Here is an 18,190-nt window from a genome sequence, read left to right on the forward strand (position 1 = left end):
TGCTCTGTGCTGTTTAGACCCCTACATGCTGTAGGTTTTTAAACACTAGTTGGCAATCCCAAAGAAGTTCATACCGAATTCGGTGAGGCTTAACTTGAGAAACCAGCGAAAATGGCTAGAAACACACCATGAGCCTTAAGTCCTTTCTAGCGAGAGCGGGCTCTTCTGTCAGGGTGTGCGTGTGCTGAAAAGAAAACAGTCTTCCCAGTCCCTCAGAAATGACTCCATACCCACACAGCCCATGCTCCTGTGTGCTCCATGCTTCCTCCAGGGCAGGGTCGGCACGCACCTGGCCGGCTGTGAACTTCGGAATGCAGACTCTTGGGAGGAAAGCCCATCCCAAACCCTTCCATTCTGTGGAGCTAACAGGTTGTGGCTGACGGGGCTTTGCCAGAAACAGGCAGGAAATGGGAAGTGACTCGGGGCAGCTCACCCGGGAAGGCGCTCAGTAGTCGAGCATCTGCCCTTTGGCCGCAGAGGGCAGGTGAGGCCCGAGAAGGGCCTTGTGTGGGTCCTGATTTTTGTGACAACAAGTCTCTGTGGAAACAAAGCCCTTGTGACTGTTGGCCTGAGTCTGACAGCTGCCGGGCCTGTTAAAATGACAGCGGGATTCAAGAGAGGAACGGGCAGCTTGGAACACGAAGGAATGTGTTCTGCTTTCACGTCTGGCATGTGGTCAGCTGTCAGTTAATAGAACTGTGCTGTGAGTTAGAAAAGCAGGACACAAAGGGTCTTTCAGGAAACGTTTATAATGTGGAGTTATTCTGACCCTCGCTGTGTCGGCTGCAGAACGGAACAATGGCTTCTTCCTAACAAACTGTTCCATAGGAAAAATATGGTAATGGGAATTGCTGGATTCACTTTTTAACAAAGTGAATATGTGATAAACCTTTAAAAAATCCGTTTAGTTTTGTAATTTGCTATTATAGTCCTTGAGCCGGGTTTAAAGTAATACCTTCTTGCGTGTTCCTCAGGTCAGGTCCAGCCTGCCTCCAGTTTTTGTAAATAAAGTTTTATTAGAACACAGGCACATCCCATTTGTTGGGGTATTGTCTATGGCTGCTTTCTGGGACAGTGGCAGCGTTGAGTTGTTGGAGCATATACTGTGTGGCCCACAAAGCCAAAAATATTTACCCTCTGTCCCTGGACAGAGAAAGTGTGCTGACCTCTATTCTAGAAGGTTGCCGCTCAGAGCAGCATCGGTGATTCATTGGCACATTAACGTTTGAGAAGCGCTGGCTGAGGGCAGGGGTTCTTACCCTGGGGCCTCTGTGATCAAGCTCTGTGAAGTTAGAGGCACACTCTGCTTGTGTACATGTGTTTTTCTGCGCCTCTACCCTCTCAGACATAGAGGAGTCTGTACCATTCTCAGAATGGTTGTAGCCCCTGAGAGTGAAGAATCATTAGTCTAGAAGAGGGAGACCTTGACTCCGAACTCATGGATTCATGTTTGACATGATGGTTAGAAAGATCTCATTTCTCTATGCCCAGAAAAGTCAAACCAATGCATAGGCTTATTTATTTATCTATTCTTAAATAAAGAATATAAGATTTGCAGCCCAGCACGGCTGTGGAATATGACATTTTGTAACTGTTATTAATGGATAAGGGACTGTTTCATGGATATTGGTTCCTTGAGCCTTGATAGCTGGTGTCATATCACGTTGCAGTTCTGGAGATATTTATTACATGCCTTTCCCATTTGGAAAAATGAAAGCTCTGAGGTCCAAAATTATAGGCCTTTGTAGTAACTTTTTATGAGTATCCACTCGCAATCACTGCTAGTTAGGCCGAAAATTCCATCATGTATGGAACCCTGTGGAAACGCCCAAAAAAATAGCAGATGGACTGTACGGTGGGCTAGGGCTGACTTCTGGTCGCCTTTCCCATGAATGGCTGTTTCAAGGACTCAGTGAGTCTTTCTCACCCCAGAATAGGCTCCTACAGTAGGTAGTAGGAACCAGAAGATTTACATGTCATCTCTAGGTTACCTGGATGGACACGTTTCTGGGGATGGAAGCTGAACAGAGCAGTAGAGGAAGGAACAACAATGGTGCTTTTAGAAAAAACTGTGATGTCAGAGGCAGAGACAGGGAAGAAGCTCAGAAATGCAGGACTAGCTGAGGAGCCCTGACTTGGGAACTAAAATATCACCCCCACAAACTTAAAAAGGTACATATCACTTTGCTGCACCACCTAAAACTTTTTTTTATCCATTAGAAATTAACATAGGGAAAGATGGACTGTCACCATGAAGAATGTAAATATTTTTTGGGTGCTGTTTTTTAGTGGGAAAATTCTCCTCTGGGACAACCAGATTCCTGGGGTTCTGGGAGCTGCGATGGATTGTGCCCAGGGCAGGACTGGCTTTTGGGCTGCCTGGAACCCGTGGACTCTGCAAGTCCACCTGGGAAGCCAAGAAGTTAAAATAGAGTGCCTGGGTGGCTCAGTCGTTAAGTGTCTGCCTTTGGCTCATACATACATACACAGAGTAGTATGACAAGGAGAAAGACCAAGGATGACACAATCAGAACTAGAAGCTCCCAGACCAGAGCATGAGGCTTTGGAAGAGGAAGGGGAGCTCTGAGTGACAGGTTGGGACCCCCACTTTGTAAGCCTAGCTCCTTGGGTTGTGGGCTATAAAGAAAAGACAGAGCAGTCCAAGTTGGAGGATCTTAGGCGATTTAACTGATGTTGAGGCTTGTCAGTTACATGGGAGCGAGCTGTTGGTCATCTCCAGTGGAGCTCAGCTCCTAGCTGTGTCCACTGACAGGTCCTGGGACCAGTGATAATTGATTGCCACAAGGATACCTATGGTTTCTAAGATCTATCTTCCTTTTTTCCTTCCTTCCTTCCTTCCTTCCTTCCTTCCTTCCTTCCTTCCTTCCTTCCTCCCTTCCTCCCTCCCTCCCTCCCTCCTCCCTCCCCCTCCCCCCCCCCCCCCTCCCTTCCTTTCTTTTTTATTTTCAAGTTATCTCTATACCCAACGTGGGGCTCAAACTCACAACCCCAAGATCAAGAGTTGCATGCTCTACCGACCAAGCCAGCCAGGCGCCCCACTAAGATCTTGATTTCTTTCTCTCTTCCTTTTTTAAAAAGATTTTATTTATTTATTTGACAAGAGAGACAGCAAGAGAGGGAACACAAGCAGGGGGAGTGGGAGTGGGAGAGGCAGGCCTCCTGCCGAACAGGGAGCCCGATGTGGGGCTTGATCCCAGGACCCTGAGATCATGACCTGGCCGAAGGCAGATGCTTAACGACTGAGCCACCCAGGAGCCCCAAGATCTTGATTTCTAAATGCCATTCTGAAAGTGAAAGGAATGGGCTCCTGGGAGAAGTGGCTGATTCTGGGCCTGGGACAGGGGAAGTATCAGATGAGCCTAAAACATCTTTTTGTGTCACAAAGTAAGGAAATGCTCAAAGAATGATGGGGACATAGGAACAGCCTAAAGGAGCCCCTGATAGCCAAACCTAGGGTACTTACAGCATCAAAATAAATATAGCAGTAATGGGTCTTAACTCATTGAATAATATAAAATCGATGAGCCCATACTAGTATGAATAAAATAAATAAGGAAAAGAGGACATTCTACCTTCAATAGAATATCAGCTAATAAATGTGGAAGAAAGGGTAGAATTAACAATCACCGTCTGGCAACCATCATGTTATAGTTAATTCAGGCAAGAACTTTTAAAGCATGCTAAAGTGGGTGGATGAAAGTTTCATCAGGAATAAGATTGATATAGCCTCAACATACCTCTCTACAAAATACTTGTTAAATAGGGTGCCTGGGTGGCTCAGTCGTTAAGCGTCTGCCTTCGGCTCAGGTCAGGATCCCAGGGTCCTGGGATCGAGCCCCACATCGGGCTCCCTGCTCAGCGGGAAGCCTGCTTCTCCCTCTCCCACTCCCCCTGCATGTGTTCCTGCTCTGGCTGTGTCTCTCTGTCAAATAAATAAATAAAATCTTTTAAAAAAAATACTTGTTAAATACAAAAGGGAGGGGATTAAAGAGTAACTTTACAGTGGAGAAAGGTGGGAGACACAAGTATCAAGTTAATGTAACATAACCATCTGCTAGAATCACTTCTGTAATCTCTCTCCTCTCCCCACCAAATACAATGTATAAACTGAATCTATTCATGAGAAAACAACAGACAAACTCAGACTGAGGGGTATTCTACAAAGTAACCCCTGATAATCTTCAAACTGTCAAGATTATAATAAAGTCAAGAGAAGCCTGAGGAACTGTTCCAGATTGAAGAAGAATAGAGAATCAGGACATGTAAATACAACATGTGACCCTGGATTCTATCCCTTTGCATCATTAGGACATTTGGTGGAATTTTCTGATTTTAATGGTTGTACTGCAGTTATGTAGGAAATACCTTGAGGGTACAACAGTAATGGGACCTCTGGTCTGCAATTTACTATCAAATGTTTTAGGGAAGGGGAAGCTGTTTGTTTTTTTGCAATAAGGTGGGGCCCTATGAGTAATGTTTAGCGAAGTTGTGGAAGATGATGGCAAAGGTCAGCTGAGACTGCTGGTGGGCGGGGAGGGTTGCGAGTAAACCGGCAGCCTGTGTTGGTGCGGGCAGAGAAGCAGGTACCAGGAAGGACAAGAAGGACAAAGCAAATATAGGCAGTTTAGGATAAAGGAGCATCAACCTACAATGGGCAGAAGTCCCCCAGGAGGGAGTAGGTGGGAGGCAGGAAGGGGAGTCATCAGAAAAGGATAGGTAAGCCTTTGATCTGGATGGGGAGGGAAAGCAAGGACCTTGGGAGGGGCTCTGGACGGCAGAAGTGCATCAGTCTATGTGCTGTCCTTTGCTGGACCCTCCGGTGCCATCCTAGTAAACAGTGGCTCTTCCACCTCTTTCCGGCCATGAATGTTAGTGCTATCTGAGGGTGCTCTGTGGCTATTTGTAGATACGTTGGGGCCAAGTTGGGTGGGAGGGGTGGCAGGAGAGGTGGTTTGCCAGGGACTAAAGAAGGATCACAACAGTTTATTCTAGAAAGAGAGGTTGGTTTAAGCTCACACTGAGGTATATTTCATTTGATCTTGGTTCTCTGAGATTCATTTCTGCTAATACTCATGAAAATCAGGCTGGCTTCAAGTACAGGCTGAAATGTGAGGACTTAAGTATTACTCCGCCTTTGGTTATAGGGCTGGACTTTGGAGTCCTTTTTGTGATTGCTTCTCTGGTCCCTTGAACATGCCAAGTGAATGAAAAGTTAGGAGTCCAAAATTGAACGTATAGGATGGTTCATGTTTCGTATTAATTTAATTCACTAAAGATACGAATGTCTAGCCTGTGCTTAAATGCTGTGGTTCACAAAGATAAAGAACACATATTTCCTGCTCTACAGCAACCAAATCTGGGGGGTGGGTGGGAATTGTGAGTGAACAAGTAGTTACAATGAGGCATGGGGTGAGGTTTCATAGGGGCTGATAAAGAGCTGAAGAATTGGGGAGGAGGGAGCCTCCAATTTGGTAAGGGTTGTGGAGGGAAGCCTTCAAGTCAGGAGGACAGTGTGTGTGTTTCTTCAAAGAAAGGCCCAGGGCCAAGGAACTAGGAGTTGGAGGGTGTCCTGGAGCCTAGGGGAGGATGTGGTAGTGGGAGATGGAGCCTGTGTGATTAAGGGGGATGGGATCGAAGGACCTTGTGTGCCATTCTTGCGAAGGCTGAAGGAAAGAGTGCATTTGGGTGCTCTGGGCCAGGAATTCTGCTAGGCACTTGGCCTGGCAAAATAGAAAATGAATCAAGAAAAGCGCAAGGGGCGCCTGGCTGGCTCAGTTGGTGGAGTGTGCAACTCTTCATCTTGGGGTTGTGGGTTCGAGTCCACACTGGGGGTAGAGATTACTTAAAAACAAAATCTTTAAAAAGAAAGGAAGGAAAGAAGGGAGGAAGGGAGGAAGGAAGGAAGGAAGGAAGGAAGGAAGGAAGGAAGGAAGGAAGGAAGGAAAGAAAGGAAGGAAAGGAAGGAAAGAAAGAAAGGAAAGAAAAAGAAAGAGAAAGAAAAGCACAAAGTAGGGTAATTTGTTTGCCTGGGGTGCTCTAACAGAGTATCCGGACTGGGTGGCCTAAGCAACCAGAGTTTATTTTCTCACTGTTCTGGGGGTAGAAGTCTCAGATCTCGGTGTCAGCAGGTTGGTTTCTTCTGAGGCCTGTCTCCTTGGCTTGTAGATGGCCACCTTCTCCCTGTGTCTTCATGTGGTCTTCGGAATACCCATCTGTGCCCTAATTTCCCCTCCTAATCAAGACATAGTTATATTGAATTAAGGCCACCCTAGTGACCTCATTTAAACTTAATCACCTCTTTAGAGGCCCTGTCTCTATGTACAGTCACATTCTGAGGGCCTGGGGTTAGGACCTCAATGTATGAATTATGGGGTTGGGGGGGAGCACGGTTCAGCCCGTAACAGTCAGGAAGTTTTATTTTCGTAGATCCTCACACATTTTTGAGGGGTGATTGGCAGCTTTTCAAGAAGTGTAAGAGGCTTGCTTTGGCTGCATTTAGCTTTCTCTCACCTATAATCTTAGAAATAGAAGGAATAACTAAACAGGTGGAATGGAGATGAATTTTACACTTCACCACGTTTGGAGACATCATGACACTTCACTCCCAGGATGCTTCCTGCCTGTATCTCCTGAGAACAAGGACATTCTCTTTCGGAATCACATCATCACGTCCAAGAAAATTCACCATTAATTCAATAATAGCATCTAATATACAGTCCGTATTTAAAAATGTCCTTTATCACTGTAGAGATCCTCTCCCCACACATACCCCCGGTCGTGGATTCCCAACATGGTTCACGCCATCTTCTTAGTCTCCTGTAATCTAGAACGGTCTCCTTGCTTTTGATTTCCTTTCCACGACATTGCCAGCTTTGAGGAGCTCATAAAAGTTCTCCACGTCTTGTTCCTTGTGATTAAATTCAAGATGAAGCCCTTGGCAGGGTACCTCACAGGCAAAATTGTGTTCTTCCATGCGCCATTGCAGGAGGCACGTGACATCAGCCTGTGCCATTAGATCTTTGGTTAAGGTGATGCCTGCCACATCTCTCCATCGTAGAGATGACTTTTGTCTTCAGCATTTAATAAGCAATCTGTGAGCTGATCTTTGAGGCGAGTAAATATGCTATGCTGCCTTCCAACAACCTTTCACCCAGTGATTTTGGCATTTATGGATGATCTTCGCCTAAATCAGTCACTACACTGGAGATGGCAAAATGGTGATTTAAAAAAATTAGTCTGTCATTTTTCATATATTAGCTGGGATTTGTCATTAAAAAATAACTCCCTCTCCCTTCCTCTCATTCTTTTTCTCTTTCTGCACTTTTTTCCCCTCTGATTATGATGGTTATGTTGTCCATCTGAGCTCAGTTCAGTTGTTTCTGTTTATGTATTTAATTTTAGGGTTTGATTTTGTTCACGCTTTCTGATTTAATTAGTTTTTAAAATATGTAAAATGTATACATGACTCAAAAGTCACAGCTGTACAAAAGATATACTGAGAGAGACCTCACCTGCCCCATGCCCTTCGTCTTCGTTCCCACCCACCCCCTTATTTGTGACCATTGTGACATTAATTGGTTTATTCTCTGTTCATTTTCATAAAAAAAAGCGAATATATGTTCCTACTCCCCTTCTTTCTTCCATTTGCCTTTTCCCCACTTAGTATAACCAGGCTGTCATTACAGAGCAATTCACAGCATCTTCCTCATTCTTTTGTATGACCACATTCCATACTACTCCACTGAGTGGATAGAAACCAGTTAGCTTCTGTGAATGGGAATTTAAATTTCTTTTTCCCCCAACATACGGCTGTTGCAAATAATGGTGAAATGAATCACCTTGTGAATGTTTTATTTTGTATGAATGGAGGTGTATTTTCAGGGTGAATACTTAGAAGTGGAGTTACTGGGTCGACAGGTAAATCACATATGGGTTTATTAGATAAGGGTACCACCCCCTCCTGCGGTTGTGTTCTCCCGCAGAATGAGTGCCTGTTGTGGGGTCGATGCTAAAGCCCTTTTTGGTTAGAGTAAAGAATTATCAGTGGCTCTCAAACCTCACTTGCCATGACAATCATCCAAGGAGGTTTTTGCAGATACTTACATTGGGCCCCCACTCCCAGGCCCTGATTTATTCAGTCTTCAGTGGACATTATGAGGCATGGACTCAAATTATTTTGTAGAAGTACTAGTTTAACGTCTGAGTTTATTTTCCTACGCAGTAACTCCTTCCTCTAACTTACCATTCTGGGAAGAGGTAAATAAAAGCATACTGTTAATGCATAAATCTTACCATGTTTCATCATTTCTGAATTGCCTACAATACTGGTGACCATATGTCCTTAATTTTTCAAAAATGGCCTGATTTCACTTAGTTTTCATTCAGTCTCCAAGCATTTATTGAGCACTCAGTTGGTGGCAGTCATTAAGGAAAGAATAGAAGACGAGCCAGATCCCTGTCCTCAGGTATTCATTCTGGCTGCGGGGGGAGATGCCCGTGAACAGGAGTCCATTGAACCTCTCAGTTGGTCAAACACAGGGGGTGTGTAGGTTCCTGCCCTAAAGGAACCCTTTCCAGTGGGGAGACACAAGTAAACAGAATATGAGAACCTAAGTGTGGCCCCTAACCCAGCTAGAAGGGTAAGAGATGATTGCTAAGAGTTGGTGGTGGACATCTGGGCTGAATGTTTCCAGGCCAAAAAAGGGGACGGCATGCTAAGCAAGAGAATGAGGTGTGTAGAAGCTTAGAGGCTCTGAGAGAGGCACGTTGCCTTTATAGAAGGGCAAGTGACTCAGAGTGGCTGGAAGGTGGAGTTCAAGCCAGGGCACGACAAGTACTTGAATAAGTAACCAAGGGCCACATCATTTGCTCCAGTGCCTGGTGAGAGTAAGTACTCAATAATTCACTGGATGGCTGATTGCATGAATGATGACTTGCTGATTTGTGGAATAAAGCAGGTTTGCATTAGCGTTTTGCACCCATAATAAAAGGAGTTGGTAGTGCCAGTGTATTTGATATTTTATCTTGTGGATGAACTTTTTTTTAAATGCAAATGGCAATCAGGTTATGAAAGTATCCGTAATTGGGAAGGGTCACCTGGATGATGTATTGCCCCATCCTCGTTTGATGGACAGAAAGAAAAATCTCTTCAAATTGTTGTCATGATGTTTGTGTCTCTTTATCTGCTTATTATAATCCAGTTTCAGGGATAGATGGCATTAAAAAAAATGCAGAGTCCCTTTGGCCTTGAGAGCCCTAGAATGTTTCCCATCAGCTAAAGAAAAACAAACCGATGAGACTAACAGACGGGCCCTCATGTTCAGTGATGTTAGCTCTAGGATCACTTCCTCAGGAAACTGCATTTGTGTGTGAGTCTGTGGTTCTCTGGTCTCGTTGATACTCCATTGACGGGAACACGGAGGGATTGCCACAGTTAGAGCGAAGGACGGAGTGGAGCTGGATTGTGGCTGCCAAGGGGAAGTGGGGGTGGGGCGGGATCCCCGCTGTGAATCACCTTAGATTGGAATTTCTTTGAGGCTTTCCTGCCTCTTCCCTCCTTTCAATGTAGGTTAAATTCGACCTTATTTTATTTTAAGTCACTCGGTAACTTGAGAGCATTAGAGAATTATTTTCTGAAATGGACTGGCTGTCTCAATAAACCAATATAATCTGATTCCCATGACCTACATCAGCGAACGGTTTGTGAGACATCTATTTTCATTTAAATCTGTATTTGTTGTTTCCCTCCTATTGTTGCTACATCTCTGTGTTTTAAATTCAAAGTAGAATTGGGTTAATATTAAAAAATATTAACTTATTGCTTTTAGATATATTTTGTGACTCTTCTGAGAAAGGTAAGTTATGAGAAATTTTTTGGCAAAGGAAATGACAGCTGAAACTCAATACGTTAATTGGAAGATTAAACAGGCTTACTATTTACAGTGTTTTTTTTGCTTCTAGGGGACTTGGTGAGAGTAGGGGGGAGAGCATGATGTCCAAAATTGCTTAATTTTTTTCTTCTTGAAGCTTAAATACTTTGTGTGTGGTCTTGGATATAAACATTTGGATAATCCATAACCCCACATTTCAGTTTGGGGCTCCTTGTGAAGTTGAATATTCTTATTATTGAGATAATATGACAGCAAGAGGGAGACATGCTCTTTTATCTGGGTGTTATTTAATAAATGAGCACCCGCTGTATACCATCTACTGGACTTGGCAAGCTTTATTAATCTGTAAAGATGTGTCTGTTTGAAGAGGAGGGGGCATCTCAAACTGAATAAGCAACAAAGGTAAATCTGAGCATTTCCTTGCATTGAGGTGGTGACCACAGCCAGGGTTTAGAGAAAGGAATTTTACGTGGCAAAAGATAGCTTCGAGCCTGGTGACAGTCATTATTTGACAGTGTGATGTCCTAATAAACAGCTCTAGCCTGGCACCACAGAACCTTCTACAAATATTTTACACTGTGCCTTTTTAGAGATGAGAAGAATTTGAACACTGCTGAGGTTTAATCTCTGTGAACTTGAACATTTGTGGTTCATAGTCTCTTCTCCTCCCCTGTTTTTTTTCTAGCGGGCCCAGTAATGAAAATACCCATTTCTTTGTTGTCTAATAATTGATTGGGTGAAATATAACATCATATAATTAAAATTCTGTGGTAATGCTAGTTTCCCAGTGGTTATCTAAGTTTCACATAGAAGTCAGGACTTGAGCAGTTAGAAAACTTAAAGATTCAGAGCATTTTGGCCATCTCTGTAACCTTCAGACCCTGTCCTGCATTTTAGTAAGCAGTCCTCCTCAGAAATCTGCCCTCCATCCAATTGTCTGAACCAGAAACCTGGGGATCTTTCCCTCCCCCATTGTGCCTACCAAACGATCTAGCACAGTCACTAACTCAGGAAACGCATGCCTGAGCCTTGCTGTGGCCAACTGCTCCATCCCGGGGAACCCAAGGGCCGGACAAATCGAAAGTGTAGCTTCTGGCTGGGTTGGCCAACACTGTTGCCAAACAAACTTGGATAAACTTGTTGCAAGAGAAGCCAATAACTCAAGACATGAGAGTTGGAAAAGAGAAAGGGAAAAATGTATTTTGGGTGTTGGAAGCCAGGGGAGGTGGCAGGCTCAAGTCATAACAACTGACCTCTATGCCTGCAAGGTGGACACTAGAGTTTCATTTATTTATTTTTTTAGAGATTTTTATTTATTTGAGAGAGAGAGAGTGCCCGCGCGCGCGCGCGCGCGTGTGTGTGCAAGAGTGGGGGAGGGGAAGAGGGAGAGGGAGAAGCAGACTCCCTGCCAAGCAGGGAGCCTGATGGGGGACTCCATCCCAGGACCCTGAGATCATGACCTGAGCAGAAGGTAGACACCTAACCACCCAGGCGCCCCGAAACTGAGCTCTATAGGAGAGGTTCGGGCGGGGCTACGTGTAAGAGCAGGCAGGGAGCATGTGATCACAGGTGGGAGTTGGTATGTGTTCCAGCACATGATCATGGGCCGGAAAGGGGGTGTGCACGGTGTGGCCTTCTAGGCATGACCTTGCTATCTGGGCTTTTCTGGCCTGGCAGTTAGAATGTTCCAGTCATTGCAAAACAGTTTGGTCAATGCCTCAAGATAGTGTGATAAGAAATAAGCACCATGGGTTTCAGTTAGAGCATGAGTTAAGCAGTCTTGTCTATGTCTGGTTTTAACTATTGGGGTCTATAGTTGCACAAGAGGGCTCCCTGACACTCCCTCTCCTCTCAAATTCTAACCAGCCTCAAGTTCTCTTTGTTTGCTCTTCCCCCTTCCCTTCATCCCCACTGCCTATGTGCCAGCAGTGACACCACCCCTCCCCCCGAACCAGTCCCAATTAATTCCCCAAGCTGCTGCCCCAGGAGCTTTAACAAATAATGCACGATGGAATATTACTCAGCCATAAAAAAGAATGACATTCTGACATGGTTGAACCTTGAAAACCTGCTAGTGAAATGGGCTGGACACAAAAGGACAAATATATGATTCCACTTATATGAGGCACCTAGAATAGGCAAATTCCTTGAGAAACAAAAGCAGAATAGAGGTTACCACGGGCTGTGGGGAGTTACTGTTACTCAGGAGTCCCGAGTGTCAGGGGGGGAAAATTCCTCTGTCCTTCAAGGCCCTTCTAGCTGGACTGAGAATCAGATTGACAAGAGACAGATGAACAGGAGAAAATCAAATGTAGTTTCATACGTATGGGGAATCCACGCAGACATGAAATCCCAAAGACAGTGAGGCACCATGGGTCTTATGTGAGCTAAGGAGAGGGGTAGGAGAGGTGTGAACACGAAGAGGAGAAAGACCATTAGTGGTGCGGTGGGAGGAGATGCTCGGAAAACAAAGGTTGCCCTGTTGTGCAGGTAAGTTTCTAGGTAAAGAGGAATCTCTGTGAAGACATCTCTTCCTGGTACAGGCAGACAGTTGGGGGGGAGGTAAAGAGCTTTTCCTGAATCTGCTAGGTTTGGATTGCTTTCAGTTCAAAATTATCTTCATGTCAGAGTGGCCCGTCTTGGGGCAGCCTGCCCTTGGCCCTCCAAGAGTTTCTGTTTGGGATGATGAAAAAGTTTCTGGACATAATGATGTTGCTTACCTGACATTATGAGTGCACTTCATGCCACTGAATTGTGTACTTTAAAATGGTTAAAAAGGAAAAAAAAAAAAGATCATGCAGTTATGACTGTGATGTTCCTCCGCAGTGAAGTCTTCACCAGCCCTGTCATTGACAGGATAAAATCCAAACCCTGAGAAGTAGGAAGGGGAGGGGCCCGCCCTTCCATTCCTGAGCTTCCCACAAAATCGAAACTGCTGCTTCTGCCTGCTCCTGGGTGCTGGGCCTTTCTCAGCGCCCCTTGCTGGGGATCTGCGAGGAGGACAGAGAAGGGCCCTGCGTGTCTTGCTTTCTTTCCTTCCCCTACCCCCGTCTTCCCTCCTTCCCCATTCTCTTTCTTTCCTCCCTTCCTCTCTCGCTGACTTGTTTGCCCTCCTTGGGGGCATGTTTTGCCCCCCGCTCCTACTGCCACCTGGTGAGCTGACCTTCCCCAGCCGTTAGGGACAGCTGCTGTGTTCACTGGAACCCGAATGCGAAGAACAGGAAGCGCCATTTTGGCTTTGGGGCCTTCCTCCTGTCTTGCTTTGGGGATGGTGAAGCCAAGGTTATACTTTACTCACCCCCCCCTCTGGTTCTTGCCTTTCCACTGGGCTCAGAGCCCGGAGGGAAGGGCTGCGCTTAACTGATTGATTAGTTAATGCTGCTCAGACCCTACCGCCTCCCCGACCGTCAGGCTCCGCACACGCCTTCCCTTTCCTTCCTCATCAGGTAGTGATAATACCAGGAAGAGCCAGCTGGGTGGCAGGCGCTGTTCTGAGAGTTTTACCTGTGTTATAACGCATTTTAATCTACACAGCCTATGAGGTAGGTGCTGTTATTACCACCTTTTACAGACATATGTGAGTACTGCTTGAGGCCACGGGTTCTGATCCCTGCCCCTAACCACTGGTACTGCCTCATGTAGGGCTCTGTGCCTTTGCTTATGCTGTGGCCTCATCCCTGAGGTTAAAATGCCACCTTTTCCTGAAAAATCTTGCCGGGCTTCCCCAGGCGGACACAGGTGCTTCTTCCATTGCTATCTGATACCCTACATGAAGCCCAGACCACATCACGTGGTTATCTTTGCAGGGAGGGGCCCATCTTTTTCTCTCTGGATCCCCCAAACCCAGAATAGTGCCTTGTATTCGGTACGTATTTGAATGAATGCATACAGAGTACTATTTCTTACTCTGTAGTTTTCTCTGGGAAATACGAATGTGAAGTTGGTTCAACACCTTTATTCCTCAGAACATGGTCCTGGGTCATCTGAAAGTACACTCAGAATATTGCCACTTCCCCTAAACCTGTACCTACAGATAAACTCTAAATTCAAAACTAGATCGGAGCTGGAGGCAGGGAGGGAGGATGGACTGGATGAAGCACAAAGGGACCTTGTGGGGTGATGGTAATAGCTTGATTGGCAGAGTGGTTACACAGTTGTATATACTTGTCAAAACTCACTGAACTGTATGTTTAAAGTATGTGCATTTTATTGTTGTCAAATATTACTTCAGAGTTGACTTAAAATAAATATAAGAAAGCAAAGGAGAAGTCTTTTGGATTTCTTGTGAGGTTAGGAAAGATGGATTAATGGTTGATGGCATGTGGTTGTACCACCGTTCGATATCCAGTTTGGAGGGGGTGTGCTTTTTTTCTTCCTACTCTGCCTAAATGGAAAGTCAGGTGTTGTTGAGTTACTACAGCTGGATGTCAGAAAAAGCAGAGTGTAACAAACAGACTGACAGCTGACTCCCTACCCCCTCACCCCCCCCCCCCCCCCCCCCATGACCCTTCTTGGGTTTGGTTTAATACCCGTGCCGTTAGGGATCCTTTGCAACTTCAGTTTGAGACTTAACTTATGCCATGAATCATCGAAATTGATGCTAGGTAGGGAGACTACAGCAATAAACACTCTCTGCTCAAAGAAAATAATCTTAAAATGGCTTCCGAATAGATTTATTTAAAGAGATATCCATAAAACCCACCAGGTTTTTAATGTGCTGTTCTTTTCAAATGTTTAATTTAGAATGTTTTCCAGGTTATCTGAAGAAATCTTAAATATATATTTTTTTAAATGTGTAAAAGTAGGTGAGTCTTAATATTTAGATTTTTTTTTTTTTTAATTGAGCCAAGAGGCGCCTGGGTGGCTCAGTTGGTTAAGTGTCTGACTCTTGGTTGTGGCTCAGGTCATGATCTCAGGGTCGTGAGATTGAGTTCCGTGTCAGGCTCTGCACTCAGTGCAGAGTCTGCTTGAGATTCTCTCTCTCTCTCTCCCTCAGCCCACCTCCTCCCTGCCATGCGCTCTCTTTCTAAAATAAATAAATCTTAAAAAAAATAAGATAAAATTGAGCTAAGACTTTCCTGTTCTGCACCTCCTTCTAGCCTTAGGGTGTCTCATTAATGGAGTTCTCATCATCATACATGTTCTGTGGCACTTTGAAGGACATCTCCATGTGTTTGGGAAATGTACCCAATGTCCCTTCTTGATAGAGGTGAAGCACCATGAGATAGCAGCATAAAGCTGAAATTAACCTGGCCATATCTAAATTGGTTCAGCTACTTCCTGACTTACCATAACTGTGGAGATGAACACAGGATTGTATCCAGAGTTCAGGCAGTCAGGCAGCATTACCATTGTGTCTCTGTGAAGTTCCATCAAATTAGGGGTTGTCTTTAATCTGGAGTGGTCATGATAAAACTCTAGAGTTATTGCCCATTTTGTCAAAGTGGTAGATCCATATTTCTAAGTGGGAAAGAAGTTTGGAACCCTAACTCTTGTGTTCTCACAAATGGTCGTAGTACTTGCTGTTGGTGGGTGATGGTCATTGAGGACCATCAATGATGGTGAATGATGAATGATGGTCACTGTCAATGTTCTTTGCTCACCTCTCTTCCTGTTGTCTGAAAACAGTGATTTAGAAAGGTGTTGCATCTATACAGCTGATATTCTCTTATCTTCCCTAAATTATGAAAATATTTTGCCTTCTGGGGCATGACAGAAAGATACCAGCTGAGATAACTAATGTGAGAGCAAGAAGCTGATGTGGGGATGGGTGTCTCCAGAGTAATACACTGAATTTAGGGGATTAAGGGCAGGGCTGAGGAGAAATGGTGGCGATCTGGGGTCAGCAAATGATAGCCTGGTGGCCAGCTCCAGCCTAGGCCTGTTTTTGCTGTCTATGACTCCTTTCACACTTTGATTGCAGAGTTGAGTATTTGTGAACAAGCCTGTATGACCCGCAAAGCCTAAAAGCCTAAAATACTTATCTGCCTCTTTACAGAAGGTTGAGGGTCTCTGATATAGATAAAAGATAAAAGATAATGGGAAAAAATTAAACAACAGATTGCCTGAAGTTTTCTGTTTGTGGTTGGGCAAGAAAAAACAAAGTGGGGAATGCACATATTATAGAAATGCAAATATATATGTAGGAAGTCTGCGGCCTTCAGAGCTCCCCTTTACCCCGCACATGAAGAGCAGGGCAATGGGGACGGCAGAGAGGGGCCTCTGCTCTCCAGGGAGCTTGCTTACTTAGAGCCTCACGGTCATTAATGCACAACTCCAAGCCCTCAGACCCTTCTCCCCAGTGATGACCTAATGTGCTTCCCTGGCACTGGGCCGTCTTTAGATGGCCTTGAGATACCACCTCAAACTCCTGTTTCTCTTGAGGCTTATAGGCTCAGAGCCCACCTTGCTGTCTGGGGTGATCACATGGGTCCGATGTGATGCTTAATCATATGTTGGTGTCCTTCCCTCTGACTTTTCTTGTTCTCCGGTGTCGTTGGAGTAGAAAGAACAGTGGGCTGGCTGGTAGCCCCTTCTGTTCCAGCATCCTCTCTGGTTCTAACAGACAGTGATAGTTCTTTGCTTGGTAGTTCTGTCTAAGCCCTGTGCATGATCAACTGAAGAACACATATGATCACTTGAAGAAGCAGCTCCTTTCAGTGCTCTGTGCGCCCATCCCCTCCTGTGGTACTCTTTCCATAGCTCCTCCCTCAAGGGCACGTCTAGGCTCCTTGAGGGCAAAAGCACTAGTTTGCCGTAGTGTCTCGGTGTCTTGGATAATGCTTGGCACATGATGGATTCCCAGTAAATATTTGTTTACCTACCAAGTGTTTTGCCTTAGTAGATGTCCAGCCATTGGGAAGGCTTAGGACTTTTGTTCGTTTTTCATTTCTTTGGCTTTACTTATATGCCTGACTTGTCAGTTCCTTCAGCTGTACTCAGAATTCTAGGAGTTGGAGTAATGGATCGTTTTCCCTTTGTTCTACCTGTCTGTCTGTCTGTCTGATGGCATCTTTTATTATCCCTTCTCTCCAGGGAGCCTAGGGATCCCCTGACTGTCCTTTATATCTCTTCCCTGCTTTTATGAGCATCTGCAACTTTTTCTTTACCATTACTGGGTGATCAGAACAAGTGAAGGTGAAGCAGAGCGTCTGATTTATGCCAGGGTTAACCTCTGTATGAGGTAGACAGCTGTGCAGGCGGCTCTTCAAGGGAAAGTTGGGACCACCTTACCCTGGTAACAAGTTTGGGTAATAGCGATATCTTCCTTGGTCTAAGAAGGTTATTGATTAGACATAAGATAGTTATTCTTTGGATTGTTGCTACAAATCAAAGTTGTGGCTATTTCTGTTAGCGCATTAGCTCTGCTTAGACTCATTTCGTTGAACCAGAGGCACAAAGGAAGAAATTTCTTTTTTTTTTTTTGTTATAAAGAATGTCTTTTAATATGTCTACAGATTTAGAACACATCCTGTACATGTCCAGTACTGTACAAATTTCTGCTAGTATTGTTATTTTTTATTATGTTGATCACTTACCCTGATATTTTTATTGATATACAATTGTATAGTCCATAAATAGCTATTTTTGTTTCCTTACAGTTGGCATGCTGTTTATTTCTTCTACTTGTCTGTCTTCACTATGGTTTCCACATTAAGAATGAATCCTAGCAGTGAGAACAACATTTTTACTTCCCTGATTTTAATGCTTAAGTTTTTACCAATAACGATGTTCTTGTTTTAAAATTTTATTGTATTATGTTATGTTAATCACCATACATTACATCATTAGTTTTTGATGTAGTGTTCCATGATTCATTGTTTGGGTATAATACCCAGTGCTCAAAGGAAGAAATTTCTAATGTAAGTTGCCTCCCATTTATTTAGCTGCCCACTCTCTCACGTAGATGTACATTCTTGTAACACGATATTTACAAATTATCTGTCAGGTATCATAAGCACGGAACAAATTGCCTGACAGCTCTGTCGTGCTGTCAGAAACCCAGCACTGTGTTCACATAGTAGAACTCTTGTTTGCTAGAAGGTGCTTTAGAGGATCATCTAGTCCAGTGTCCTCCTAGGTGAGAACCCTGCAGCTCGCGGAGGGGTGACTCGCTTAAGGACCCATCTGATTAGGGCAGAATTAGAGCTAAAATCCTCATCTCCTGACCCCTAAGAGCAATGATTGTTTGATAGCTATTAGAAGAAGCAAACCCACAAAAACCAGTGGTTATTGTCACTCATGGCCATTGTGAAATTTGGTTTTAATTCCTAAAAATG

The 18,190-nt window shown here is 44.5% G+C and overlaps 1 protein-coding gene across 6 annotated transcripts in view; it reads left to right on the top strand.

Annotated features, from left to right (window-relative positions):
* Window positions 1-18,190, top strand: part of RNF152 (ring finger protein 152) — a 76,890-nt gene that overhangs the window by 41,528 nt on the left and 17,172 nt on the right. The gene's annotated exons all lie outside the window — the stretch shown is intronic.

Source organism: Callorhinus ursinus, unplaced genomic scaffold, assembly GCF_003265705.2.
Source record: "Callorhinus ursinus isolate GAN/ISIS: 27379988/994484 unplaced genomic scaffold, GSC_fseal_2.0 scaffold11, whole genome shotgun sequence".
NCBI classification, from domain to species: domain Eukaryota; kingdom Metazoa; phylum Chordata; class Mammalia; order Carnivora; family Otariidae; genus Callorhinus; species Callorhinus ursinus.